The sequence below is a fragment of the Piliocolobus tephrosceles genome, chromosome 13, assembly GCF_002776525.5.
Source record: "Piliocolobus tephrosceles isolate RC106 chromosome 13, ASM277652v3, whole genome shotgun sequence".
Lineage (NCBI taxonomy): Eukaryota > Metazoa > Chordata > Mammalia > Primates > Cercopithecidae > Piliocolobus > Piliocolobus tephrosceles.
The window spans coordinates 82,062,728-82,077,567 of record NC_045446.1 but is presented as its reverse complement, the minus strand read 5'-3'; the positions used below and the strand labels follow the sequence as shown (position 1 = coordinate 82,077,567).

Sequence of the window (14,840 nt, the reverse complement as noted above, 5' to 3'; positions counted from 1 at the left end):
TTTCCACTACAGTGATGTTTTCATTGTGTGATACTTGCTGTTGCTGTTGAGGCTTAGAAGAATATTTGTGCTTTCTGATGTAGAATGTTTTGTTCATATATATATATATATATATATATATATATATATTACTGACAAGCTAAAGGAAATAGGACTAACACACAAAATGAAAAATATAACTAGTATCAAGATCTGAAGTAGTAAGAGTCTTTTTTTTTTTTTGGAAGGATAAAGAGCTGGAATGAGAAGAGAGAGTGAAAGTTACTAATGAAATAGGATCAAGTATGATGAGGTTGCACTTTAATATTGGCTGAGGATTTGGGCTCAGATGAAGAGTGGAGAGACTGTTCTTGTCTGTTTTTAGAGACAGTTGATCATTTCATTAAAGTCTGAGGCTGTTTCTCAGGCTCTAGGAAAAAATACTTTATCCCTCTTTATTTGACATACTCACAAATAGAAAATACCTGTTTGCAGGTCAGAGAACCACTGTAGGATTTTCAAATGAATGGCTTCAGATGGCTTGCAGGAAGATGGAATGGTGTCAGAATAATTTCTTTACTAGAATAGGATTTTATGAGCTGAAGTTCACTTTAGAATGTCATTTGTTGGTGAACTTCTGCAAAGAATTTTATATCCTAGGGACTTTTACTAAAACTCTTCTTGGCACACTGCTTGGTTAAAAATCATTCTTGAGTACTAATAGAGTAAGCAAGGAAGCCCTCAAGATTTAGAATTATATACTCACATACAGTCCTTAGATTTTGATATAATAATTCAAGACTTATAATTATCAATATGAGAGTAATAGATAATACGATACGGTTGTATACCATTTGAAAATTCTTTCAGAGCCAGGCTTGGTGGCTCACTCTTGAAATGCCAACACTTTGGGAGGCCGAGGCAGGTGGATCACCTGAGGTCAGGAGATCAAGACAGCCTGGCCAATGTGGTGAAACCCCATCTCTATTAAAAATACAAAAATTAGCTGGGTGTGTGGGAGGTACCAGTAGTCCCAGCTACTCGGGAGACTGAAACATGAGAATCACTTGAACGTGGGAGGCAGGGGTTGCAGTGAGCCGAGATCGCGCCACTGCACTCCAGCCAGGGCAACAGAGTGAGACTCTGTCTAAAATAAATAATAAAAATAAAATAAAATAAAATAAAATTCTTTCAGAGTGCTTTCATGTATTTAGTATTATTTTACCCTCACAACAATACAACAAAAGAAAAATGGGTATTTAATTAATTAACTTAATAATCAAGCCCCAAATTAGCTTATGATAATAATGAATAATGAATGTTTAATATATATGTACTAGATCATAAATAGGAAGAGAGGCTTTGGACAAAATCAGAAAAACCTGGGTTCAAATATCAGCTGTGACTCTTACTAGTTCTATAATGTTGATTATGTTATTTGATATAGCTGAACCTCATCTTTAAATTAGGAAAGGGTGTTGCTGATAAATACCTAAGGTTATGTATTTAAACTCCCTGTAACAGAGTGATGTTCAGCGGGTTTTATTTCCTTTCCTACTTACCCTCAGCTATATACCTCTGAAATCCGAAAAATACAGAAAGAAGCTCCCAAGTCAAACATGTAAATTAGGTATTTGGTAATTGAAATAGAAGAAAGACTATTTTTAAAAAGCATGAAGAATAAACTGCCATAACCTAAGGTAAGCGAATTTCTAAGGTATGTATGAATTTAGCTCTGAGTTTTCTCATACCTATGCAAAAAGGAAGCTCATTTGTTTCTTGATATTCCCTGCACCCCAAAGAAAGCATACACACTCACATATAGAAACTAACCTCTTCTTGAAATGAAGTTAAATGTGAATTTCTGTGCTCCCTTTCAAAACTGGCTATTTGCAGGCATAGTGGACACTACCTGGCAACAGTTTTCCAAAAACAATAGAAATACTGATAAGCCAGTTTTCATATCGACCCTCAGTAAAGGCTCAGGGCAAAATCCTTTATCAGCAGTCAGTGAAGGCATTTCTATGGAGAACTGAGATAATTTCACCCAGGTACGTGGCTTCTTAATGATCTAACACATGATGTTAGAACCTAGAAGGAAAGATATTTAGCATACCCGTTAGACTGTCTTTTTCAAATATCAGATGTCTCAAGCTAGTCTTTGGCAGGTGCCGGCTCACAGACAATTCATGCTTCTCTTACAACTACCCATGGAACAGCTATTCTTTAATGTGAGCTAATGTGAAAGCCATGTGCTTTAGACACCAGATATGAGGGACATAGAGTTATCATTATGTTATGAACGTTAAGAGCTTTACTCTCATTCTTGCTAAGTTGGAGGGCCACGTTATTTCAGTAGAGGCTTGGGGAACAGGAACATAAGTGGTTAGCGTTGTGATTTTCCTTACAAAAGAGCTCCTTTCTCAAGCGTTTGCGAGAAACCCTTGGTTGCACTCCTCAAGTTCCGAGCCTTATAATGCGTAAAGGGCAAGTATCATCTTTGTTAGAGGGGTGAAAGGTCTTTCCTAAGGCTGCAGTTAGTAGCACAGGCATTACTAGAACTCTTATATCTGATTTCCTGGACGAGAGTGATTTACAGTTGTATGTGTTGCCTAAGCCGGTAAAACAAACTAATCATGATTCTAATTTAGCATATTACTTCTTCCATTCCTTTTCTTCAATCCATTGTAGCATAAATGGTCAATAAACTCATTTCATGTCACAAAAACTTGTGTGTTTCCATACATGAGATTTTTCACACTCAGCTAGTTGCCCTGATGTCAGTGTACGTTTTTAAATACTTTGGCTTGGTCATGCATGTAGAGTGGACTTGATTTAAAAAATCGATTTTGCATTATTTATGTTGCTCTTAAAAATATTTCCATGCCTTTTTATTGTCTTTCTTATAAGAGACCATAATTCCAAGATTTGGAGTACAGAATGTGCTTTGGAAGTTTAAAGTCAGCCACCCATTCCCATATTTCACTCATAAGTGGGGTTGTGTTAGTGCTGGTAGCATTTGTTTGAGAGATTAAAGTGGTGTTTGCTCAATTATCTGCTCACTTATTTTTACGATTCTTCTGCTCATAATGTTGCAGCTTTCATTTGCTATATTTCTGATATGCACAGCAAAGAGGGATTATGGAAATAACACCAGAGCTTAATTTTAAATCCAATGTTGCACTTGAACTCTCATTAATTTGCTATTTCTTCATAATTATCTGTCTCTTGTAAGAGAGAACATTTCAGAAATAGGAAATATAACATATTCTTCTAGGTTTCATCATAGACTTAAAATTCAGTGGTTACAGTCTAAGTTCAGAAATTTCGAAGTGAAAAATGGAACTTGACCTTACCCCAATACCTTAACCACTCCCACACGAGTAAATGATGTAAACACTTTGCTATGCATCCTTTTTGAAAAATTTTGATAAACATTTAGTCTCAACAATTTAAGGGCCTGTCACAAAACCATATTCATAAATATATTGTATCAATAGGTTAAATTGAAAAGATTGTGTTGAGAATAATGAAGGCTGTTTAGTGAAGCATTTTAGAATGTGCATGTCTGATTTTTAAGCTGTGATTAAAAACAAAAAAATCAAATGAAAATAATATTAAAATGTTCCTGTGGAAAGACACAAAGTATCTAACAACTCTGCATTCCAGAACCAATCAGTAAAGTTATTGATGAGTAAAGTTAATATTTTTATGCCTCAGAAGTTTAGAGAAAGAATTTATGGTCTCTTTGAAGACAATCTCCATTAGTAAGTTAGCATGAATTAAGCATTTGCATATTTTCATCTACTGGTAACCACTTCAGCTGAGAATAATGTTCATTTAAGAAGACTACATCACATATATGAGCCAGAAACATCTAGCCCTGTTCTGTGCCTAAGCCAGTTTTCATGTTGATCCTCAGTAAAGGCTCAGGGCAAAATCCTTCCAAGCATCTTCCTTTGCAGGATTCATTTGGTGAACTTCTGTAAAGAATTTTACATCTTAGGGACTTTTACCAAAACCCTTCTTGACACACCACTTGGTTAAAAATCATTCGTGAGTATAATAGAGTAAGCAGTAAAGCCATCAAGATTTAGAATTACGTACTTATAAAGCATCTGCAAAGCATCTTAATTTATCTCAAGAGAAGATCTCCAGGACCTCTGTAGTACATAATGAAGGCACAGAAGGCATGCAACGAAAATCTGAGTTAACCAAAGGCAAACACAAGGTAGGATCCCTAACTCCTTCTCTTATTTCTTCAAGACTGAGTGTAGAATTTCCTTTGACTGAGAAATTTTCCATTATCCTAGGCCTGGGCTTACTGGCCTTCCTAAGTTCCCATAGCCTCCTGTGCACTTGGAACATTCTATTATAATTATGGGTTAGTTGGACTTCTAAATAGTAGGCCTTTGAGGGCAGGGATTATATGTCATCCAGGATTGTCTTTCTATTTCCTACGACATTTCCTGATACACAGTGATCTCTCCATAAGGATCAGATAAATAAATACATAAATATATGAATAAATGTTTGAATTAGCGATCCTTATCAGTGGCTTTTAAGCTCTACCCAAGTTGCTTTAGAGTTTTTGTTAACCATCAGCACTAGTTGGTTAACATGCTTAAGAAGACTAGCTTGCTCTTTTCTGAGACACAGCTTGGTTGCCCTCACTTTTATAATTCCTAGAGATGAGCGCTATTGTCTGAGCTTTGTGCGGAATTGAAGCAGGGCATGATAATTCTGATACTCTTCTAGACAAGGACATTTGGGAACTTGAGGGTGTGCCTCCCATTTGAGTCACCTGAAATTCTATCCCAAGAATTAAACACCCTTTAAAGAGGCAATCTGTCTTGTTAAGACAGTGCTGACATCTTGCTCATTTTGCTTTGTGGTTGAAGAGTAAAATATATCTGCTGATCACAGCCAGGACACTGATGGACGTTCCCCATACTGACAGAGCTGTGGCACTGCATTAGAGTGGTGGGGATGATGCCAAGTCTCAGGATCTCCTGCACTTCAGATCCGTGTGCTTGGGATCCGGCTCAAAAAGTGGCTCTCTAGTGAGTTAGAACATTTTTCACAACTGAATTGTAGATGTCTGGTTTCTTGTCTTATTTCTTTTCTTTTTTTTTTTTTTTGAGACGGAGTCTCGCTCTGTCGCCCAGGCTGGAGTGCTGTGGCCGGATCTCAGCTCACTGCAAGCTCCGCCTCCCGGGTTTATGCCATTCTCCTGCCTCAGCCTCCCGAGTAGCTGGGACTACAGGCGCCCGCCACCACGCCTGGCTAGTTTTTTGTATTTTTTTTTTTTTTCTTTTTTTTTGAGACAGAGTCTCGCTCTGTCGCCCAGGCTGGAGTGCAGTGGCCGGATCTCAGCTCACTGCAAGCTCTACCTCCCGGGTTTGCGCCATTCTCCTGCCTCACCCTCCAGAGTAGCTGGGACTACAGGCGTCTGCCACCTCGCCCGGCTAGATTTTTGTATTTTTTAGTAGAGTCGGCGTTTCACCGTGTTAGCCAGGATGGTCTCAATCTCCTGACCTCGTGATCCGCCCGTCTCGGCCTCCCAAAGTGCAGGGATTACAAGTTCTTGTCTTATTTCTTTACAAGTCTATAAACCTCCTGAAGGCAGGATTAGATCCTATTCATTGTATTTCAGCTCCTTGTACATTATTGTAGTGCAAGAAGAAATGCCAAAGTAATTTTTTTCTGTCCAGTGGGGTAGGATGTTTTTAAGGTAATATTAAAGTTAGAAATTATATCAAAAGATCAAGAATCCAAGTTGCATATATTATTCCTTTCCCTTTTATAACTAAGTAAGAGAAAATTAAAGCAAACAGTTTCACCATGTTTATATTGGAGAGGAATCCCTTATGTTCTTGAATTGCACAGACTTTCCAGTAGAAAATTAATTACAATCATGTTTGGTGCTATAGAAATAAAGGTGGTGAAGATCATCCCCAAATCTTTAATTTCTGGAATTAATTTAAAAACTCTAAGAAAAAAAAACCTCTGAAGAAGAATTAGTTTTTAAAAAATCTAAAAAAAGGGGAAAGGTGGAATTGGTAAAGTAAATGAACAATGCAGAAAAGAATGAAGCAAGAGCAGGTCTGAGGACTTTAGCTCCTTCACTCTTGCCCAAGAACTTAACACATTTTTTTCTCAAGAGCAGTTAGAAGTGATCAAGAATGTCTCCATTCCATCATCCATTCAACAGCTATCCACCAAGCAATGTGTTAGGATTGGCAGATAAATAAAACATAGTTCATGCCTTCATGGAGCTCACTGTATAATGGACAAAAAATATAAACCAAAATATTCAGAATAAGGCTAGAGATAAGTAGAAGGCATTAAAGAATGCATGGGGCTGAGTGCAGTACCCTACACCTGTAATCACAGCTGCTCAGGAAGCTGAAGTGGGAGGATCCTTTGAGCCCAGGAGTTCAAAGCTGCAGTGAGTCATGACTGCACCACTGCACTCCCACCGTGTTGGGGGATAAGAGAAAGCTTCAAGGAAAAGGTGACACCCAAGCTTAGTCTTGAAATATTGAAGCCTAAGGTGAGAAGAAAATTCTGATTACAAACCATAGAGGTTTTAAAAATCCCCAAAATCCAAAGCAAGCAAACAAACAAAAATCATTATGCTCTATGTAAAGTAGTAAAACTATTATACTTAGGTATTTCATGGTTTAAAAAGCAAGGCATGATGTTATCGGAGATGAGATGGAAAGATAAGCAGGAGTTACTTCTTTATTACTTTGTTAAGGAGCTCAAGCCTGTAGTGTAAGTAATGTAGGTCATTAAAGAGCTTTAAACCAAGGGAACATTTAGATTTTAGATAAATCATGATAGTGACTAATAGAAAGATTAATTTAAGAGAGAAAATACTGAATTTAAAGAGTTGCATGAGTGGCCCAGAAGGCAAATAATAAGTATTTAAAACAGGGAACATAGTAGGAATAGAACAAAATGATATTTCCTGGAAAACATTTAGAAGGTCAAGTTGAAATGGCTTTATATATATAATACATATACCATATAATTTAATACATAAATATACATAAATATAAAATATATTTCATATATATTATGCATTATAACTATTATAATTAATGTATTATTTATGTTTATATACATATATAATTTAAAATTTTGCTTATGTTTATAAAAACTATAATAAATTATTAAATATGCATCTTAAAACATACTAATATATATATAAATATATATTTTGTGTGTGTATATGTATTTAAGCTACTTTGCTGATGGTACATATTTCAGAAAGTAATTGTTCTATATTCCAAAAATCCAGTGATACAATCTTGTCATTGACACTTATGCCTTACCTCCAATACTTTTGTGGATGAGAGTGAATGGTTGGGTTTAGTGACTATGAGCCTAGTGATCATTAACTCTTTCTCTAGTACACAAAATCTTAGATTTTCAGGATCAAGAGGTTGTCTGTGAAATTCAAGGCCATACAATCTTTTACTTTGTGAATACAATAAAGAAATACATTGCTTGAAAATTAGAATTATAACCATTCCAGAGTAGCCAAATGAATCCTCTTTTAATTTACTAGACTATTCTGTACTAAGAATTGCCACAAGGAATCAATAATCTTAACAAGCATCTTAGCTCTATAAAATAAATAGGATTTAACATCCACACAATCCTATTTTAACACTATTAACCAAAGAGTATGCAAATCAGCAGCATTCTGGTCTATGCTGACACTTCGTTAACACTTCATTAAGAAGACTCTGCTCTTGATACTTGAAGTTGTGCCAGAGATAGAATATTTCTTTTCCTTGAAATCCACATATTTTTCCCCAAAGTTCCAGAGCTTCTTGTAATAACTATTAATATTCATATATATTTTCAGCTGTAATTAAAAAAAAAAAAACTTATGGCTTCTGCTAACATGCCTAAATCTCACCGAGGGTCAGAAGTTCTCAGAATGTCTCACTAAGGATTAACTTGAGATCTAAAGTGAACCTGGCCCTACTTGAAAATGGTTGTCCTGACAAAAGACCTTTGTGGTAGTGGGGTTATGAAATAATCTTGGATGGGATGGGTTTGTTTAATTCATCCATGTATTTATTCATCTAATAAGCACTTAATCAAATTTAACTATTTAATAAGTACTTAATGTGTTCCAAGGATCCTGTGAAGATAAAAGATAAATAAGTTTTAGTCCCTGTACTTGAAGATTTCATTGATTAACTTGGGAACTTATATATAAATAGATGTATTACAATTTATGTTAAATTTCAGAACAGAATTATGAACACCACCCTACAGGAGTCCTGTCCCTATGACATTGACATAGGACAATGGATTTTTGGTCTGAGCATTGAAGGATAACTAAGAATTTTCCACGGTGAACAAATGTGTGTGTGTGCATGTGTGTGTGTGTGTTGATGGAGGTGGGGAGGGGATGGGGTTTGATAGAACCCAACATGTTTAAAAGCCCTGAAGCATAAGAGAGAATGGTGTACTGAGAAGGTAAGCGTTATGGGAGCATAGGGCATTTGATCATAGCAATAGGCCTGCCCTTGGTAATTTCAACTGAACAGTTGGTCCTCAAAGAATTTTAACTCCCACAGACCTGTTGGAAGGACTAGGGAAAATGTCAACTTATAAAGTTATAACTTACTGAGCAATACATGAAGCTATAATAGACTTCTGACTGTGAAGGAGCTGGGAGCTGAGGCTGCTGAAGCCCCACATAGACCCCCAGGTGGAGACCCACTCACTTTTAACTTAAGTACATTCATGTACTTAAGTACTGGTAGATGATCAGTTGCTCATGACTTGTAAGCTTATATTCATCTAGAGTAAACCCAAACTTCTTTGTTTCTCCTTCTCTATGGAACTGTAATGCCCCCCTGAGAGTACAGGCAAAATAAATGTCAGCATCTACATCCCTAGCATGCTGAGAGATGTGTTTTTACACTTTCAGTAAGGTACCTGTATGCACATTGCAGCCAATGTGCTGAGACAAAGTGTCACTTTGATAAGAAAAGATGGGAAAATGCAGGCCACATTTAAATAGTGTGACACTTCTGGAATACTGAGTCAGTTTCATGAGGGACTGATTGTTCTTCATCATTATAAATTAACTACTGCTGAGCCCCTACTTTGGGAATAACACTAGATGAGATACTTTTTCCTTATAGAAGGCATTTGTGTTGGCAAAATCTTTTAGTCCTTTTAAGAACCTGGAGACAGATTATTTGTTTCTTGAGGGCAGTGGCTGTCTCTGTCTTGTGCACCACTGGGACACTTCAAAAGTGTTTATTATGTATTGAATGAATACATGTTTCCTATGTAGTGTTATATACAAATTTTTCTAGATACTTTTTAAGGTTCTGTTTGTAGGTGTTTAAACTGGGAGGATGAGAAAAAGCAATGTAGGTATCAGTCTGTATATTGGAAATTTTCCTATCAATTTATTAATATGATCTTCCTTGGAAACAAAGAAAAACACAAGTCATAAAGATCATATTTAGAGTTCAGCTAGTGAGTCTGTCTTGGCTTGAAATAAATAGAAAAGAAACAGATTTTTTCATATGGATCAGCATGACCCAGTCAGAAGACTGCCTTAGCTGACTGTATTTCTTTAGCTAAGTAAGAAATAGCTGTTGAGCTAATACTAGTAAGATCCTTGCCCTCTGCCCCAGGTTTCAAAGGAGACAACATTCAAGGGAAAGCACTCATGTCTGAGGCAATGGCCTTGGGATACAGGGACCAGCTAATCTAGGAGGTGATGACTGAGCCCTTTATGAAGGTCTGAGCCCTTGTCATGGCCTGGTACTGATATCTGCAGTTGTCACTACGTTCACTAGAATGATCTCTTGAGACCCAACATTACATCTCTATTCTATCTCGGACAGGAAAAGCCAGACACCAAAGCTGAACCATAGTTCAGAAAGAGTCATCACATCTACATTTGCTTTAAGCCATATTCACTCTGAGGGCCCACATGCCTAAGGAGGAGTCTCACAGGGCCACCATATGGCAAGCTTGCAGGCAGGGCCATTCCGATTGCTGATCATTGGAGAGTTCCAGAAGTCACTGGAGAATTCCAGGATTTGGGCTGGGAACAGTGGAGCTGTGGGAGAGCCGTGTTTTCAATGCTGGCAACAGGACTAGGGTCGTGGGGCCATGGAGGTGGTGCAACTCCCCTCTTTGTTATCAACTCCAAATAATGAGACTCCTTTTCTTTTTAAAAGAAATATGTTTGATATGTTGCTTACATTGTTTGAAACATTCAGATAAATTAGAGACAACATACTGTCTGTTAATAACTCAATCTGGTACATTGGGCTTTCTGTGATTCTTCTAGAAATAATCACTCCTAGGGCAAGAAGAAATGCCTATTTCACATCAGGTAAATGCCAGTCAGAGGAAGGGCTCATTGAGTTTTTCATCTTAGTTTTAATCATGAGTTACTAAGCACTGTCTGTAAGGTATACACTGTGTTAAATGCTTCCATGCATTACCTCTTGCTGGTGTAAAGTGTTTGCCATCACTGGCTACACAAGAGATATTCAGACAAAGCTTGCTTCCTTTATTTTCTTATCTCTTTCTCTCAAAGTTCTGTGCTTAAAGAAAACATGAGCTGACATTTATAAAGAGGAAAACTAACCCAGTAGTTCTGCTTGTAGCACTGTGGGCTTCACTAGGAATAAACAACTGATAAATGTCCTAGTTTGAAATTGTACCTCATGCATTACTGACAGGCCAGGAAAGCAACTGTATGGTGGCTGTATTGTGGCAGTTTATTGGCAAGAAAGTTGGTTTCATGATTAAAATGCTCTCTTGTTCTTAGTAAAACAAGGTCTCTGTCACACATGAATTTAGATATCATAACTATTAGAACAAGAACTAGCACTTCTAAGAAAGTTTCTGGCAATTGCTTGGAAACATTAGTTAAGACTGGGTACAAGGTTAATATATGCTTTCTTGGATGAAACTGCAAAGAAAATGAAGTTGTAGACTCATGGAGCTCCCTTTGAGCTATTTTTGTTTAAATGATTCTTTCCATAAAAGGTGGATTGTGTGTGTGTGTTTTCATCTCACAGTGTTTTTGAATGTTGACGTGTAATAAAAAATTATGATTTCTGATTTCTGTTAAGTGAAAATATTTTATAAGACTCAGATTACTTATCTACTTGAGGTCTTTGTTTCACTGTTAGTAATAAGTCAGAATATAACTAATTCATCTCATGCAGAGGTTGAGGAGCAGCTTGTAGATACAGTGATGATAAGGAGTCCTGTGAATATTTTAGTGGCACGGAAATGCCTATTATCAATAATAATAGTAATAAGCAGTGAGGAATTCAGTTGAAGTCTAAGGCAAGACATTGTCATATTGTTTTCTTATGATTAAAAAAACTTTGTCTTTCTTTTGCATGTGACACTTTCAGTTGTGTTGGAGAGAATAAGAGCTCTGAATGTGGTACTTGGTTGTCTAAGGAATTCTTGATGGAGACAGATTTCATGTGAAATCTAAATTGTGTCACTCACTGTCTGAGCTTTAGCATTAAGATCTTTAGAAGATAATTTGTTTATTCTTAATATAACCCCAGGCTGAATTCTCTTAGATTATCATAGAAGAAATGTTACCTGAAAGTAGAAAATATTCTTGAGGTTGCTTCAGACTTGAGCATAATTTTTCTTGTCAATCTTGAAGGTTATTACTATTTGCATATATACTACTTTTCTTTCAAGTCACCAGGAACTAAAAGGTAGCTTGATTAGAAGTAGGAGAAAAAGAGATCATTTTTATACTGAAAACATACTAAAAGTAGTCAAAAGTATTTTTCAAGACTGAGTACATTGATAATATCTATGTGCCTACTTGGTATATCCCTGAGTTTCTGCAAAGAAAGTTCTTAAACTTTTAGCTATATGAACAGCATACAAAAAAAATTACTCCTGCTTAAATCTTTTTTTTTTTTTTTTTTTTTGAGGTAGAGTCTCACTCTGTTGCCCAGGCTGGAGTGCAGTGGCCGGATCTCAGCTCACTGCAAGCTCCGCCTCCCGGGTTCACGCCATTCTCCTGCCTCAGCCTCCCGGGTAGCTGGGACTACAGGTGCCACCACCTCGCCCGGCTAGTTTTTTGTAGTTTTTAGTAGAGACGGGGTTTGACCGTGTTAGCCGGGATGGTCTCGATCTCCTGACCTTGTGATCCGCCCTTCTTGGCCTCCCAAAATGCTGGGATTACAGGCTTGAGCCACCGCGCCCGTTTTTTTTTTTTTTTTTTAACCTTATTTTTACAAAATTTCAGTTTATTTTGAGGAATAGGTACTAAAATATATATGAAATTACTGCAAAGAGTAAATTAAAAATATTTTAGTTACATAGAGTGTTTTTTGTGTGTTTTCCATGTGGAAATTAAAAGGGCAAGATTCATAGTAAATTCACTTGATTGAGCAATGTTCCTTCACTCATGAAAAGCAGTCTTGGTGTAGAATAGTATATACTTTGGATAATTAGAAAGAAAGAGGCAAGACAGTGGAGCCTGGTGAGCTACAGGGAGGGCTTGTGACTCTAAAGCCCAACCTTTACCTCCCAAACACAGGGAAAAAGGTAGGTTTGCATTCTGTAATTACAGTGTGGGATTTATAAATGCTCTGATGAGTGCTGGAGTGTAACATGTTTCCTGATGAAGATCAGAAATCAAGTTACCCTGGAGGAATTTGGTTTTGTTTTTAAGCAGATGTTCACAGGGCTGCAATCTTTATTAAACAACAACACCAGGGAAATGTTACAGACAAGAATGCTTCCTGTCCATCACAGTTTAGATTGGTTTGGCAAAGGATTAGTAATGATTTGGAAAATTCCAGAACTAGTTTGATAACAGAATTTTAAGAACACTTTATGCTGAGGCCAGAAAGGCGACTTTGAACCTCTGAGCGCAGTCAGTTACCCACCCCCAACCCCAACTACATATGTTTTATTTAGGACACTGTCCTAAGCCTTTGGAGAAATGCATAAACAATTTATAAGAGAGTCTATGCTCCAAAAGATCTTGCAATTTAGTTGGGGAAAGAATACAGAGATGTATGAAAAATAAATGGAACAAGGCAATATAGGTAAAGTGCCCAATGTAAGGTAGGAAGGTAAAGGTTAAAGAAAAAATTGTGTATGACTTAGGATTCTTTAACTCAAATCAACAGAAAAATGCTCTTGAAAACTTGAGAAAAAGATAATTTATTCAAAGACTTTTAGAAACTGCCAGGAATTCTTAAGAGTCTTGCTTGGAGACCTGGGGACACCAAACTTGGAGGACCTAGGAAGCAGGTTTGCAGGAGCCATCGGAAGATGGACATACTATGAGTCCTGGGATTTGAAGAAATATTAAGTGTTAGATCACTCAAAGTTGGGGAAATTAGGTGATTTTTAGAAACCCCACCATAGATGTAGAGACGATGTTTATAGCATGCTTGGGGACAATGCATAGATTATTTTGCTTGGAATGAAGGCTATATGCATGAGTAAAGAGATCAAGCTGGAAAAAATAAGTGGGAATTCATTTATGAAAGGCCTTGCTGACATTGTGACTCTATCTTGCTGGCAGTGAGAACTAGTTGGGATGTTTAGCAAGAGTGTAACATGGTAAAAGCGACGTTATAACCCTATTCCCTACAATGATAAGAGGTCAGAGAAAATGGCCACTCCTTTATTTCAAGTATTTTGAATTCAGTATGTAGATGGCCTTTTCCTGAACTACTTAAACTTCCTTGCAGTAGTCTTCATCATTATTTCCGTAGGTCAGTGTTTCTCAAAAGGGCTTGCAAAGGCTACCTAAGTATCAGAAGTGACTGGGGACACTTGCTAACATGTACCTTCCCAAGACCCTACTGAATCAGAATCCCCCCCCCAACATTTTTTTGGAAAAAAAAATGTATTATTTTAGTTATTTTTATGTACAGAAAACTCAACAGTGTACATTTAACCCAGTTTAGTAGCAAGTTCTTTAGCCTTTGCCTTTTCCAACTTGGCAATGCAAGCCACAGACTTGGGACCCCGGATATTGCCTCCCCAGTGAGAATGGTTCTCATAATATCTGTCATTGTAATTGGTACTGATGGCTTCTACCAGCATAGCCAATGCTCCTTTGTCTTTTTTTGAAGTCAACAGTGGTGCAGGTCTTCCTGTGGGCTAGTAGACATCCCACGTTTGCCTTCCCCTTGGTAATGCAGTGAGGGACCCCCATCTCACAACACAGGGCAGTCAGGAAGACAATCAGCTCGATGGAATCCACTTCGTGTGCAGTCACCACCAGCTGAGCCTTCTTGTGGTCCAGCAAGGTGGTGACAGTTTTAACCCCTGCTTGAAGGACAGGTGGTTTCTTAGTGGGGACAGCCCCTTTGCTGGCAGCTTTCTTCTCAGCCAAGGCCAACAGGTTCTGCTTCTTCTCTTGCTTTGTCTTTGATCTGTACTCATGGGTCAGCTTAAGTAGTCAGTAGCTATTTGGCAGTTCAGGGCCTGGGTGAACAGGTTGATCGCAGGAGGCACTTTCAGCTGCTTATAGAGGATAGCTCTTTGTCAGCTGCAATGTGATATAGTGGGGCTATTTGACAAAGCAGGCGAGGTCCCTTTTGTGCTGGATGTCTTGTCCAATGCCAAAATTCTTTGACTTTTCTCAAACAGGAATTCACCCCTTTCTTGGCCTCCTGCTTCTTCACAACAGCAGGGACTGAGCCACCTTCTTTGCCTTGCCCCTCTTTCCTTTCGGCCTGTTGGGTGGTGGGAGGAGAGAGCAAGTCAGAATCTTTGGGAGTGGGGAGCAGGAATCTGCATTTTCAACAAGTCCCCTAATGATTCTTCTATGCACTGATGTTCAAAAC

The 14,840-nt window shown here is 37.7% G+C and overlaps 1 pseudogene; it reads right to left on the bottom strand.

The window, feature by feature from the left end:
* Window positions 1–13,941: 13,941 nt before the first annotated feature.
* On the bottom strand, window positions 13,942–14,638 carry LOC111540956 (annotated as a pseudogene).
* Between the last annotated feature and the right edge of the window lie 202 nt (window positions 14,639–14,840).